The 16615-nt window shown below is 31.3% G+C and overlaps 1 long non-coding RNA gene across 1 annotated transcript; it reads right to left on the reverse strand.

Annotated features, from left to right (window-relative positions):
- Positions 1-511: 511 nt before the first annotated feature.
- On the reverse strand, positions 512-1049 carry LOC118480895. The gene is made up of 2 exons (XR_004864134.1): positions 978-1049; positions 512-809 (listed from the first exon to the last, which is right to left on the reverse strand). It is a non-coding gene; the product is annotated as an uncharacterized LOC118480895 (long non-coding RNA).
- Positions 1050-16615: the final 15566 nt, after the last annotated feature.

The raw sequence follows: 16615 nt of genomic DNA on the forward strand, positions 1-16615 counted from the left end.
CAAGACGTTTGTGAGCTTTCTTATGCCCAAGAGTCATTCTTTGACGAGCAACCCACTTACCAGGAAGAGTCATTGGTTGACGAGCAACCCGCTAACCCGGAAGTTTCGTACAAAACAGATCATGTATGAATGTTATATATGTTTTGTTATAGTATTACTATAAATTTTATATATTTTTGTTAAAATATTACTGTAAATGTTATATATATTTTCTATTTATGTTGTTTAGGATTTTATGTCCCACGATAAGTTGGAAGTTTGGGTAAAACAAAGGGGCTTAGATAACGGATACGTTATTGTCTCTAGACAGTCTAAGAATCATAGGATATGGCTCCAATGTTGTCGTAGCGGCGAGCATGAGAGTAAGGCCACGATTAGAAAAACTAACAAAAAATGTAAATGCCCTTTCATGGTTCGTGTTTCTATTTTTGTTTCATTTATATTGCATGAAGAATGGTAAAAAAAAATAACCTTACCCCTGAAATTTTGGTCTAGATCCCTACACGCATGATTAACAAAGACCACTATTTATTTTTATTCAAATACATAAACCTGTTACACATTACGTTGATCACGATTACATAAGGTTTGACACCATTGAAAGCCTGGCACACAATATATATGTGGTTGTAGGCAACAATAACAAACTTTGAACTGTCCACAAGGGATCCTGGGGAAACATAGAGCAAACTTACTGCTATCCTGATCCGGATTACTTAAAGATGTTGATTGACTTATGTTATGAAAATCAAGATTTCTTGATGCAAGATCCAACTTTTTGTCATCCTCGGTGTTGTTTCCATCAATACCTAAGGGTAAAGCATGTCCAATTCATGTAATACATAGAGTATATAATCAATAAGGGTTTATATATAAAAGATGGTAAATTATAAGATGGATGGATTACAATTTATATAAAATTATGATCGATGCATAGGTGCATAAGTTTCAAAGAATTAAGAGATGGAGCAACTTACATAAGGCAAAGAGACTAAAAACAATGATCAAAAGTAGACTTTGGTTGTTGATCAACATCTTAACTTGTTTGAGAGGTCGAGGTTATTCTAAGAGTTATGATATGAAGAACCCATTTATATTAGAAAGTTTTGGGTTATAATGAAAATAAAAGAAAAGATCTTCAAAAAAATACCCTTTTAAGTATACTTTTAACCTTTTATAATTACGCACTTAATTCTTTGTTGGCTTACATTAATTAATTATTTAACCTTTTATAATTACGCATTAATTAATTATTTATCTTTTAATAATTACGCACTTAATTCTTTTGTTGGCTTGCGTTAATTAATTATAATATATTATTACACTAGCTTACAACCCCGTGTATTACACGGGTTAAATGACGAAAAAATGTAAATTATAAACTTGTATATAATCATTATTAATGAAATGACTTATTTAGATAAAATAGTAAAACAAAAGAACAGTTATATTTTCGCTATTCAAAATAATTTTCTAAATTTTCAGTTTAGTTTTCTTTTGAGATACTACAATCCATTTTATTATATGTCTTAAAAAGAAGTAACACTAAAAAATTAAAAAAATAATTATCATAAAATTGTAAGTATTTTTAAAAATAATTATAAGTTATGAGGTTATGGTAAATGAATTGTAATTAAATTCCACTATATATATTAATGATATAATAAATACAATGATATAAATACTATTTTTAGATATATGGATCATGAGACAAGATACGAATATCATCATTGTATAGAAAATATTACATATTAAAAAGTCATACTAAAAATAAAGTATACGTTTAAAAAAATATGACTAAAGTTTTTAAACTATAAATTTGAGCGTCTACAACAACTTTTTTAATTAGTAGTCGATATTTAAATATTCAAATTAAAATTTTTATAATATTATATCAATGTCTTTATTTAGCATGATGATAATGTCTTTAGTTGCGTAATATGATTGAAATTAGAAAGTTGGACCATTTTTTAAGATGAAAACATATTGATATTAACATAAATTTTAAATTGTAAGAAAATATTGAACACGTGTATTACACGACTTAAGTAAATATAATGTTATATACTTAATAGCAAAAAAAATATATATATATGTCTTTTGAAAACCATTTAGTGTTCGCTTTAAAGATAATTTGGTACTTTATTTAGATAATCCGCTTGTAATTTTAGTCTTCTAAGTTATATACTATAAGTACTTGTACATGTGATTTGATACTTTATTAGTAATTATTGTTTATATCCAAATAATATATTTTATCTTAACAAATATATATGGTTAGGGTAAAATGAAAATTTCTACAAGTTGTGAGAACTTAGAGAACTCGGCCTTACAAAAGGTTTTTGATTTTTTACAGGGGGTGTGAATTAACGGTTAGAGACTCAGGACGTTAAACTTTTTGATTTTGGATTCAAGTGGTTAAAACTACTAAAACATAGAGACTCAAAAAGTAATTTACTATTAATTAAATTTGAAATTATACGTTTGATCTCTAACTATATTAAATAATATTATACTTATTATATTATTTGATACATTTATATTTGTTATAGATAATTATTAATTAAATTTGAATTTATACGTTTATCTCTAACTATATTAATTAATATTATATTATATTTTGTGTATAAAAATTAATATGTAATACTATTATTAAAAGGGAGGAGACACCAGAGAGTGACACGTGTACAAAAAGATTTTCGTTTATTAGTATAGGAAGATATTTTTAAATGACAAATTTTACATACTTATAAATTAGACCAAATAAATGATAGTCTACTTGTTGAATTATATACATCATATTTCACTTTTATTTTATTTTATTTTTTTTCTTAGCATTCAGATTATAAAAGTGTCACTTATACAATTTTATCTTGTGTTTCATATAACTAGAGACTGGATTGGGCCGATTTTGTTGCTGGGCTATCAAGACTTATTGGGCCAATTGTTGCTGGGCTATCAAGACTTGGTTTCTTGGACTCTCTTATGGGCGGCAGATTATATAAGGGATTTATCACAAAGATAAATCAAGTAGTGGTTCGAGATACTTAATTCTTCTCCAGTTTTTCGAGATACTTCCCCTGTTCCTTGAGTTCTCTCTCTCTCTCTCTCTCTCTCTCTTAGGGTTTCACATCGTTCTTTGTTTCAGTTGGTTGTTGATCTTGTATTAAGATCTTCTTGCTTCTGTTAGATCTGTTGTGAGAGTAGTAGATCATTGTGTTAATGATCTATAGTTGTGAGAATTACAGACCATTGTGTTGATGGTCTTTGTTGAGAGTTGTGAAGTTTTACGTTTATCTGTTGTTCTTTGTTGACTAAATCGTTGGTAATAAAGTGTTTTTGGATTGATACATGTTATTTTGACATGGTATCAGAGCCCTGATCGTTCTGGTTATTCGTTTCCGCTGTTTGTCCAGTTGTTTGGATATAGGGTTTCTTAATTTGGGGATCTCATCATCCGGTCCTTCTTGGTGGTGAATCAAATAGATCTGGTTGGATCTAAGCTATAGTGGAGTCTTGGTGAGCCTGGGTTTGCTGATTCCATATCTGGTGTCTTCGGAGAGGAAAACTTAAGGAAGCTGCTGTTCCATTTAGGGTTCAACCCTTGAAGGTTGTAAAATCCTTTCTGGAACCGGAGAAACCCTTGCTAGGGTTTGTTGTCTCGGTGAGATCGTTCTTTGTTATTACTTTCTTTATTTTCTGTCTTGCATTTTAGGCATCTTGTTACCGGACTAGTCAGGCCGGCTTGATTTTTGGGACACAGAAAGGGTACATTCTGTTGCATTGTTATTTTTTGTTGTGTCTAGTGACTTCTGTGCAAAGGCTTGGGTAGGCACCATGAGTGATGAACCTACTATCTAGTCCCTGGCACAGTTTCGTCTTTAGGATTTTACTGTCTTGTGATTCTTGATAGTTATTTTGTAATATTGTTTGTTCTCTGGTGATTCTTGTTTACTGTTTTGTGCTCCTATTGTTTGTTGTATTACTATTTCGTGGTAGTGTGTTGTGCAATTGATTGTTTGATTGAAATTATTGGTTTTATCTGTGTGTTTACTGATGGCTGATATGCTGGATTTATTTGGTGATACATTAATTAGTAAACTTGAACCAGACAATCCATTGTATTTGCATGCTAGTGATTCAACAAACTTAACCATTGTCAATCTGAAACTAAAGGGAACTGAAAAACTATACTATGTGGGCAAATGTTATGACACTTGCATTAAGAGTTAAGAATAAAAATGGCTTTATAGATGGAACTATTGTTAAATCTGAAGATAATCAAATTTTAGCAACTCATTGGGAAAGATGCAATTCCGTAGTTTTAACATGGATATTAAATTCAGTTTCGAAAGATCTTTATTTAGGTCATGTTTACGCCAAGTCTGCTGCTGATGTATGGAAAGAACTTAGAGATACTTATGATAAGATTGATGGGTCAATTGTGTTTGACTTATATCAGAAAATTAATTCTTTTTCTCAAAATGGTTTGTCTATTGCTGAATATTATCATAAATTGAACATCATGTGGAAACAATTAGATCAAATCTTGCAAATTCCTATGTGTACTTGTAATGCTTCACAACAGTTTAACAATTTTAATCACTTGATTAAACTCATGCAATTCTTAATGGGTCTTGATAATGTTTATCAATATGTTAGAACTACATTGCTTATTAGAGAACCTCTTCCAACTCTGAAAGAGGCTTTCTCTATCATTTCTAGGGAGGAGTCCCATAGAAACTCCAATGTGAGTGTTTCAAAAGAACAAACCGTTGGTTTTTTTTTTTTATCAAAAATTAACCAATCTTTTGAAGTAAAAAAAAAGTTTGTTAAAAATCAAAATCAAAACATAAAATGTACTCATTGTAATAAGCTTGGACATAATGTTGACAAATGTTTTGAATTGATTAGGTATCCTCCTTGGATGAAAAATAAGCAAAATCAAGGGAAAAGAATTATTAGTAATAATGTTGTTGCTAGTAGTTCTGATTGTGATAAAAATACTGGTGCTACATTATCTGCTGATCAAGTTTCTAAATTGTTAGGGTTGTTGAATCAGAAGGGTGATGAAAGTACTGTTAGCTGTAATGTTGCAGGTAGGAGTATAAATTTTTTTGTTCTACAAGTACTTTTAAACCCTTGTTTTGTTTTGCAAATTCTAATGATATGTTTAAAACCATGGGCTGGATCTGTGATTCTGGTGCGAATCAGCACATGGTTATGGATGATAAAGGGTTAATTAACCAGTTAGATGTAACTGAGTACAATATTAAGGTTAATCACCCAAATGGAACAAGTGCATTAGTGACTAAAATTGGTGATATCAAACTAAATGATAAAGTTACATTATTTGACGTCTTTGTTGTTCCGGATTACTGTGCTAATCTTATTTCAGTACATAAGTTAGCAAAAGATAGTAAAGTTACTGTTGTTTTTTATGAAAATACTTGTTATCTTCAGGATTCTGTAACAAAGAACACCCTGGTGACTGGTAGTCAACATGGTGGATTATATTTCTGTGGTGAGTCGTCTGTGATTACCTGTGTTAGTTGTAATAGTGGTGATGTTGCAAACTTGTGGCATGCTAGACTTGGACATCCATCTGAAATTGTGTTACAAGTTTTAAAAAATGATTTGAACTTAAAAAGATTTGAAAATCATTTACCTTGTGAAGTATGTCATAAGTCTAAACAACATAGAGAACCGTTTCCGTTAAGTGAATGTAGAACTAAATCATTAGGAGAGTTGATTCATTTGGATGTTTGGGGTCCTTATAGAGTCAAAAGCAGAGAAGGCTTTAGGTATTTTTTAACTGTAGTTGATGATTTTACTCGTTCAGTGTGGGTTTATCTTATGAGGTTTAAAGATGAAGTTTATGAAAATGTTAAACATGTTATTAGTTTGATAAATACACAGTTTGAAAAACCAGTTAAAATATTAAAAAGTGATAATGGAACTGAGTTCATAAATAATCGGTTTAAAGACTTTGTAAAATCAAACGGGTTAGTTTATCAAACTACGTGTGTGTATACTGTAACAACTCTCACTAAAATTAATGCTTAGGGTGGTAATTAGCTATTAAGAAAACCCTAATTGAGAAACCCAAGCAATTCTACACTAACCCTAAAATTTTCGAAACAATCGGAATCAGGATCAGGGCCCCTAAAACTCAGGGGGGGTTAAACCCTAAATCGATATTATCCTCTAAATTCGTTGTCTGAATTGAATTAAACAAAACTGTCAACTCACCCAAGCTACTGGACACGAAACCTACCCTACCCTAAATTGACATCCCAGGCGATACGCGGGAGGTTCCCCGAATTCTTCCGCGACACGCGGGAGATGCAAATTTTCAGTATAAATAGAGGGCCTTGGGACTTGAATCTGGGAGTTGAAACGACGGCCAAACGCTTTCTGTACGTCGAATTATTACAAATACAGTCCCAAAACACACACACTAATATCGAATCGCTGCCGCAAAACAGGGTAATCACTCGATCGCTATTACGATTCATTTTCCGAGATCAATATATCCAAAGAATGTTTAAGTGCCGCCCACATAGGGTTATACTTTGTCGTTCGTCGTTAAATCGATGAATGTTTAAGTATTGCACTTTGTCGTTCGTTGTGAGAATTTGATCTCGTGAGTTATCGTGACTCCTGTATTGATCACTAACCCGGTTTTGTGTGCATTATTATTGAAATTAGGTTAACAAGGCTAAATCATATTCTGTCCGTGTTAAATCTGCAATATGAGTCATTCTCTTTTTATCAACTGTTTTACAATACTCCAAAGTCATTTTCAAAGTTATAAATTACAGTGATTAAGTTTATGTAATCACCAAATTACAGCCAGTATGTGGGGTATTGTGCACATTATTACTGTTTTTATCACTTTAGGTGGGCGAACCTAAAATTTAGCGATAAGTCATTCATTGGGGCAGCCAATGGTGATATGACCACTGTCACAGATCCAGTCGAGTGACAAATACTGTGGGTAGTTGGTTGATATCAGAAACATATGTAAAAGATCTTAATACTGTGAATTATAACAAATGTGTCATTTTTTTAGTAAATAGAATGATTCACTCAGTATTTCCCTGCTGACAAAACCTTTTTCAAACATGTTTCAGGTGATCTACTGTAATTCAGGAAAAGTGCCGGAGAGCATTTCAAGCTTACGATAGTGGCTCAGTATAAAATAAAGAAATATGTTTTGAAATAAAGATTTATCAGAAAAATCTTATTATTGTAAATTATCGGGGTTTTATCCCGAATTGTGAAATAAAATAATCGGGAAAAGTTTTTAGCTTTAAAACGATCCTGATGTTAAAATTCCGCTGCTAAAATCACATAAATAAATATCACGGGATTTCTGTCCCGCGGCTCCTGAAACGGGTAAAACCGGGTCGGGGGCCGTGACATATACCCCTCAACAGAATGGGGTAGTTGAGAGGAAACATAGACACTTGTTGAATATAGCTAGAGCCTTACTGTTTCAAGGGAGTTTGCCGTTAAATTTTTGGTCAGAATGTATATTAACTGCTGCATACCTGATTAACAGGATACCTTCATCTGTGCTTCAAGGTAAATCTCCTTACGAGTTAGTTTATGGATTTAAACCTGTTTTGTCACACCTTAGAGTGTTCAGGTGTCTTTGTTTTAGTACAGTTCTGAATAATAGTGATAAGTTTACCAGTCATGCTGATAAATGTGTGCTAATTGGATATTCAAATGCAAAAAAAGGTTATAAACTTTGGAATTTGGAACAAAAAACTGTTATGTTTTCTAGAGATGTAAGATTTTATGAATCTGTGTTTCCTTTTAAAGAAAGTAAATCTGGAAAACAACATAGTTCTGAGGTTCCAAATGAATTAAATACCTTAAATTTTTTTGATCTGTTTGAACAAAGTAGCACCCAACAGTCTAAGGTTGTGAGTGGACCCTATGATGAGATAAAGGTTAATTATAAAGATGATTCTAATAATCGTGGGTCTCAATAGTCATCTCAGAGTTCTGAAACTAATGTTGATAGGACTGATATTCATCCTTCTAGTACTCAACGGTCCTTTAGGAACAATGACCTATCTGAGAGTAGTACAAGAGAGACTGAACTTCAGCAATCCAGTAGTAACGAACCTGAGATAGATAGGGCTGAGCATGATAGTTTAGATCATGAAAACAATGACCTATCTGAGGGTGTATCATCGTCTCAACCTTGTGTTGTATCTGTAAGAAGGTCGTCTAGAACTTTTGTTTTACCCAGAAAACTTGATGATTTTGTTATAGAAGGCAAAGTCAAGTATGGTTTAGAAAAAGTAGTTAACTATTCACATCTTTTACCTGAAAATTTTTGTTTTGTTTCTATGTTAAACAAATCTGTTGAGTCTAAATTTTATTATGAGGCATGCAATGATCCGAATTGGGTTAATGCTATGAATGAGGAAATTGAGGCGTTAAATAGGAACAAAACGTGGGAATTGGTTGAATTACCTAGTGATAGAAAACCCATTGGTTGTAAATGGGTTTATAAAATAAAGTATAAGTCAACCGGGGAAACAGAAAGGTATAAAGCAAGGTTAGTTGCTAAGGGTTATAGTCAAAGGGAAGGTATAGACTTTGATGAAACGTTTTCTCCTGTTGTTAAAATGATTACAGTAAGATGTGTTCTTTCAATTGCTGTGCAATATGGTTGGTCTGTGTATCAGTTAGACATTAATAATACGGTTTTATATGGTGATCTTATAGAAGATGTGTATATGAAGTTACCGGAAGGTTATTTTTCCAAGTCTGATACTAGAGTGTGTAAATTAAATGAATCACTATACGGGCTAAAGCAAGCGCCGCGAATGTGGAATGCTAAACTTGTAAGTGCTTTGCTTGAGTTTGGTTTTGTACAAAGTAAATGTGATCACTCTATGTTCTTGAAGTCTATTGATGATGTGTTCATTGTTCTGTTGGTATATGTTGATGATATAGTTATAACAGGGAATAATGAACAAGAAATTGTTAACGTTAAACAGTTAGTTAAGTCCAAGTTTCTAATTAAAGATTTAGGAACTCTAAAATATTTTTTTGGGGATAGAAGTGTTAAAAGTAAATAATGGTTTGTGTATTTCTCAGCGTAAATACTGTTTAGAACTTTTAGCTGAGTATGGCATGTCCGGCTGTAAACCTGTTAACAGTCCAATCGAACCAAATTATGTGGTCACGTCTTTATTGGATAAGGAGTCTGAAAATCTTGTTAATATAACAGGTTATCAAAGATTGGTGGGTCGTTTAATTTACTTGTCTCATACTCGGCCAGACATTGCTTATTCCGTACATGTGCCTAGTCAGTATATGCATAGGCCTACTAGGGCACATTTGTTATTAGCCATGAGGGTTTTGAGATATCTCAAAGGTTTTCCTGGTAAAGGTGTGTTTGTGGGTAAAAATGTAGATTTAAAGGTAACCGCATATGCTGATTCTGATTGGGGTAAATGTGTGGTGTCTAGAAAATCTGTTACGGGTTATTGTGTATTTTTAGGTTCTTCATTAGTTACTTGGAAAAGTAAAAAGCAGTCTACGGTGTCTCGTTCTACAGCTGAAGCTGAGTATCGAGCAATGTGTACTGCGACATGTGAAGTAATTTGGATTGTGAATTTGCTTGGTGAATTAAAAGTTAAAACTGAATTACCTGTGTCTTTATATTGTGACAATAGTGCAGCTTTATCAATAGCTGCAAATCCGGTGTTTCACGACAGAACGAAGCATTTCAAGTTAGATTTGCTTTTCCTTAGGGAAAAAATACAAGCAGGTTGTATAGTTGCGATGGGTATTAAAACAGAGCATCAAATTGCTGACCTTTTTACTAAAGGTTTGCAAGTGGGTTAGCATAGTGTCATTTGTAACAAACTAAACTTGTTGGATGTTTTTAAAAAATAAAAGTGAGGGGGTGTTGAATTATATACATCATATTTCACTTTTATTTTATTTTTTTCTTAGCATTCAGATTATAAAAGTGTCACTTATACAATTTTATCTTGTGTTTCTTATAACTGGAGACTGGACTGGGCCGATTTTGTTGCTGGGCTATCAAGACTTATTGGGCCAATTGTTGCTGGGCTATCAAGACTTGGTTTCTTGGACTCTCTTATGGGCGGCAGATTATATAAGGGATTTATCACAAAGATAAATCAAGTAGTGGTTCGAGATACTTAATTCTTCTCCAGTTTTTCGAGATACTTCCCCTGTTCCTTCAGTTCTCTCTCTCTCTCTCTCTTTCTCTCTTAGGGTTTCACATCGTTCTTTGTTTCAGTTGGTTGTTGATCTTGTATTAAGATCTTCTTGCTTCTGTTAGATCTGTTGTGAGAGTAGTAGATCATTGTGTTAATGATCTATAGTTGTAAGAATTACAGACCATTGTGTTGATGGTCTTTGTTGAGAGTTGTGAAGTTTTACGTTTATCTGTTGTTCTTTGTTGACTAAATCGTTGGTAATAAAGTGTTTTTGGATTGATACATGTTATTTTGACACTACTCTTTAATTGTAACCGAATCCAAAAACTACCACTAAAAGATAAGAACTTGTGATAGTATATATATTATTCCTATATTAACAAAAACAAGTGCGGCAATAGTAACTTGGTCTTATTGGTGAAATGGGCGGCCGGTGGGCCACCACTAAAATAAATTTATTTTTGTATTTTTTTATTTGAGAATAGTGTCAGCCAACTACCTGACACTCCTCAATTGGTCCAAGAAATTTATGATTTTATTCCTAACGTAAAATTACGTTTTCTCCCCCAGTTTAAAATTATGCATTTACCCTTAGTTGAAAATAAAATTATGCTTTTGCCCCAGTTGAAAATAAAATTATACTTTTTCCCCAGCTAAAAATTAAGTTTTTGTCCTCAGTTAAAAATAAATTTATATTTTTGTCCCCAGCTAAAAATTACGATTTTGTCCTCGAGATTCAAAAATACAATTTTGCTCCCAATTCAAAATAAAATTATATTTTTGCCCCTAGCTAAAAATTACTATTTTGCCCTCGGTTCACAATTTTAATTTTGCCCCAATTTAAAATAAAAATATGGTTTTACCCCTAGCTTAAAATTACAATTTTACCCTTAGTTAAAAAATATGTTCTTGCCACCGTCTCAAATATTATGATTTTACCCTCATTTCAAAATTACGTTTTTGCCCATATTCAAAATAATATTATGCTTTTGCACCCAATTCAAAATTACGATTTGCCCTCAGTTCAAAATTTTGAGTTTGTCCTAGTTTAAAATTATGAATTACGGTTTTTGCCCCCCCTTAAATGCACGATTTTACCCTTAGTTCAAATTTATATTACGATTTTACCCCAGCCTCAAAAATACGACTTTGCACCTGTGCAAACTTACGAATTTGCCCCTGCTTCAAATATACAGTATTCCATCACTTTAGCTTTAGCCAAATTACGATTTTGCCCCAGTCCAAAAATACAACTTTTCCCTCAGTTCAAAATTACAGTATTGTCATCGTTTTAGTTTTTTAGAAAAACTATAAAAGTGTTTTGTTTTAATTGGTTGACTCCAAAGTTTTATTTTTTTTCGGCAAGGAGCTGCCTAACACTCGCTCATTAGTCCTGACAAATTACAGTTTTGCCCTGAGTTCAAATTTACGGTTTTGTCATCGTTTTAGTTTTTCTTTTTCAAGCAAAACTATAGTACTGTTTCTTTAATTGGTAGAGAATTATTTGGCCATCGCCCCGCAACGTGGGCGGGGCATCAACCCTCCAATTGGTGGAAAAGGGCGGTGGGCCTTTTTTTAAAGACTTTGATATAAATAGGTAATCTCATTGGTCTAATCAATTACCGATTTTATCTGTAGCTTACTATTACTGTCTTGCCCTTGCCCCTAGCTCAAAGTTACGATTTTTCCCTTTGTTGAAAATATGAATTTGCCCTTTTTTAAAAAATTACGCTTTCGCCCTCAGTGCAAAATTACGATTTCGCCCTCATTTCAAAATAAATTTATGCCAATGCTCCCAGCTCAAAATTACGATTTTGCCCTTAGTTCAAAACTATAATTTTGCCTCAGTTCAAAATAAAATTATGGTTTTGACCTACCTAAAAATTACGAATTTGCCCCCAGTTTAAAATTATGAGTTTTCCCTCATTTAAAAAATTACGATTTTGCCTCAGCTAAAATTTGTAGTCTTGCCATCGTTTTAGTTTTTCCTCCCTAGCTAAAAATTACGATTTTCCCTCGGTTCAAAGATATGATTTTGCCTCCTTTTCAAAAGTTACGATTGCGCCATGAGTTTAAAATTACGATTTTACCCTTAGTTCAAAACTATTATTTTGCCTCAGTTCAAAATAAAATTATGGTTTTGCCCCCAGCTTAAAGTTACGAATTTACCCTCAGCTTAAAATTATGAGTTTGCCCTCAACTAAAAAAATTACGATTTTGCCCCAAGAAAAAAAAATTTATGGTCTGCCCATTGCCTTAGTTTTTTTTCCTTTTTTCTTTTTTTTTTTTTGCAAAATTATAGTAGTTTTTATTTTACTTCGTTGACTCAATTTAACTTTTGTGTCAACCAGGTGTCTAGCACTCGCTCATTGGTGCTGACAAATTACTATTTTGCCCCCAACTCAAAATTAAAGGTTTGCCATCGTTTTAATTTTTTTATTTTAGCAAAACTATGATAGTGTTTTGTTTTAATTGATTGATTAAATTTTTTTATAGATCGTGTTATAAGTGTATGTATGAGTAACTAAAATACATTCGTGCATGTTATGAAACTAAGTAATTTTCGGCTTGACACCCCGCAACGCGGACGGGGCATCCAACTAGTTTAGTATATTATCACATTTTTGAATAGTATATATTTAGTATATTATCACATTTTGAACAGTATATATTTTCTCTGATGAAATAAATGATATCACATGTCGCTAAATATAGTATATTGTATCGTAGGGATGAGGTAAAATAGGAACCACATTTAGATGCGAGAACTGTATGAACCATTATTCACGCTAGATCTTTTATGTATGAGTGATTGAGATTGAATTGTTTAAGTTTGATTTGTCTTGTATGATTTTATTTATTAAAAGAATAAATAGTACAAGAATGGTATTTTGGAAAATTTAGCGTATGTACTATTTATGTCAACTTGTTAAACTAACAATCAAAGATCATAGACTACATCACTCTTCATGTCAACATTAATTACGTTTATCTATTTAAAAAATAATAATTATAACACATGATTTTTTATACAACAAAATTACACTACATGTATAAAAAGAAAACATCTTCAATCTCTGATCTTGATCTTCAATTTTGTCCGTTATCCTCGTCATTTGAATGTAAAAGCCCCAATACCTACGAAAATCAAAGAAAAAAACAGAGCGTTTACATTCCACAAACGTTTAGAGGAGCTCGGGCCGGCGATCAGGGACGTAAAAAACATTTTTTTATCATGTGTAAAAAAACATTTTTTTTACATTCGACCGTGTGCGCGGATTTTTTTTACATTCGACATCATACGCGATTTTTTTACATCGGCAACGTACGAGAAACCTTTTTTCAAACACATGTAAAAACTAAACATTTACGCGTGTCGTTTTTACATGCGTATGAAAAATAGATTTACGCATGACGTTTAGAAGAGCTTGGACCGACGATCAGGCCGTACAAAAAAAACATTTTTTTATCATTTGTCACCGTGCACAAAAAAAATTATTTTACATTCGACAGCTTACGTAAAAACATTTTTCAAACGTACGGAAAAACTATTTTACGCCTTCCGTTTTTACATGCGTTTGAAAATTAGATTTACGCGTGACGTCTAGAAGAGGTCGTGTCGGCAATCAGGGGCATAAAAAATTTGACGCATGTTGTCAAAACATTTTTTTATATATTTTTTTACATAGTGATGTTCTCATACCCAGTTCGTGTAAATGTTTATGCACGTTGTCAAACTTTTTTACGTACGTTGTCAAAACTTTTTTTACGTACGTTGTCGAATGTTTTTTTTAAAGTGGTAGTGCAAAGTCATCAAATGTTAACGAATGAAATAGAAAGTATCAATAAACATATAAGACAAATATAGCTTGCATTTTATAAAGAATATTATGTCATAATAAGGGAAAATAGAGCAAAAAGAAATATATATCACTTTCGATATTTTTGTAATTTCTAAATTACGTAATACTTTTGGTGTTTGAATTTAAAACAAGAGATATGTTTCCCAATTTTAAATATAAAAAGTATAAAAGAGATGAAATAAGAGAGATATTGTTACGTCAGACATATAAATGATGATGTGATGTATCTATATATATATATATAAATGAGATGGATTTGGGCTATGTGTCCTTTGTCTTTGGCCATCTAGGCTGATGTGGCAATTTGGTTTAGGAGGGAAATCCCAATTTGCTTTATACAATCACGATTCCAAGGAAAAAAGGCGGGATCCGAATTGAGTTGGGTCGGGTTTTTCGAATTCGGGTCATAGTATATATTTCCTTTTTTTTCTCATTCTTCTTGCACACACTTTACAAACCCTAAAAAACTAAGTTGCATCCTCTCTCCTATCACCACCACCAAGATCCTCAATTCTAAACCATAGCCAAATCTCTGCAACATCATCTTCTTCACACAAATCAATCCTATTAACCAATCAAAGGTATGTTTCTATGTTTTTGATTTTATTGTTTCTGATTTCTTTGTTTTACGATTGTAATCTACACAATCGATCCTAAATCTACTTTATTTATGTTATTCAATTCTATAGAAACTTGATTTTATAAAGATTGTGTCGAATGCTATTAACTTCTTATTTGTCCTAAACTTTGTAGATCTGATCATAAAAATTGAAGGTATGTTGTTTTAATTTGTTGTTTATCTATTGTGTATCTTTAATCTAGCGATTGAACATTTATCTTTCTGTTTTTTTTTTTTTGCAAACAAAATCAAGATCAGAGGTTTTATTATCATCATCTACATATATCAAAGTTACTGATTTTTGTTGATTTTGTTTTTCATGTGGAACCCTAAATCTTGGATAAAATCGGACTCCGATCATTCGTGAAACAACAGAGGTTAGCTAAATGTTATAGCTGTTTTCTTTTTTTTAAGTTTGTGTAGGTTTGATTTTATCCTTTCTGTTTGGTATTTCTTTTTTTTTTTCGTTGTTTGTTGGTTGTTTGTTGATGATGATTTTGCATTATCCGATTCCAATCATATGAAATGATATTTTGTTGATGTTTTGATTTTGTTCTCATGTTACTCATATTTTTATTTACAGTCTTTTAGTTTGTTGTTGATGATGATATGTTTTGATTGTGTCCGATGTTTTTTGATTGTGTTGATGAAGATTTACAGTGGTCTGATATTTTTTCATCCGGTATAATGTTTTTGTCTTCGGAATATTGATTTTGGTTCTAAAAAATAAATATTTTTTATTTTTTTTAAACCGTTTCTTTTTATTTTTGAATTTGGAAGTTTCTCAATTGATTAAATTATCTTTTAAAGCTTATTGATTGTTGATTTAGGAATATTGATTGTTTTTCTATAAATACTTTACCGTTTTATTTTTTTTAAAACCTTCATATATATTTTTCAGATATGCATCCCTTGCACAACAGTCCTTCATTTTTAAAGCTTATTGATGAAGATGACCTGATATTTTTGGTACGTTTATGTGTATTCTAATTACTAATCATATTTTAAGTAAACTGATATTTATCTTTTTTTATTTTGTTTTAAACTTATAGCAAATAAATGGTGATTTATAAAGTATGATAATTTATGGAATTGGATGTTAGTGATATAATTTTCAGAATTCAAATTTTAAATTTTAAATTTTGAGGTTTCTAATTTAAATTTTAAATTTAAAATTTTGAGCAATTTTAAATTTCGTTAGTGATTTATTTTTAGTATGATAATTTTGCGGAATTAAGGTTTCTGTTTCTATAAATAAATGGTGTTACGTTTTTTGAAACCTCAAATTTAAAATTTTAAGGTTTCTATTTATATTTCCGGAATTTAAATTTTAAATTTAAAATTTTGATCAATTTTAAATTTTGTTAGTGAATTGTTTTTAGTATGATTATTTTCCGGAATTAGGGTTTCTATTTCCGGAATTCAAATTTTAAATTTATATTTTTGAGCAATTTTAAATTTTGTTAATGATTTTTTTTTGAAACCTTAAATTTAAATTTTAGTGATTTATTTTTAGTATGATAATTTTTCCGGAATTAAGGTTTCTATTTAAATTTTAAATTTAAAAGTTTTCCATTAATGTGTTTCATTTTAAATTTTGAATCTGTAAATTGAATTTAAATTTGAAAGGTTAGATTTTCCTAATAAGTTTGCTTGATTTACGGGATTGGATATTAGTGATTTGATTTTCAGATTTTAAATTTTAAATTTTGAAGTCAATCATTATTTTAAATTTAAATTTTGAAGTAAACCATTATTGTGTTTGATTTTAAATTTTGTATGCCTTGAAATCTTGGTGTTTTTTTATGAGATGCTTTGACTATATTATTTGTAATTTTAGGGATGCTTCGAGTCTTTGACTATTGTTTTTGTACTCGAGTTGCATATCTCACAAACTTTTTGTGTTTTGT

This window comes from Helianthus annuus, chromosome 8, assembly GCF_002127325.2.
Source record: "Helianthus annuus cultivar XRQ/B chromosome 8, HanXRQr2.0-SUNRISE, whole genome shotgun sequence".
NCBI classification, from domain to species: domain Eukaryota; kingdom Viridiplantae; phylum Streptophyta; class Magnoliopsida; order Asterales; family Asteraceae; genus Helianthus; species Helianthus annuus.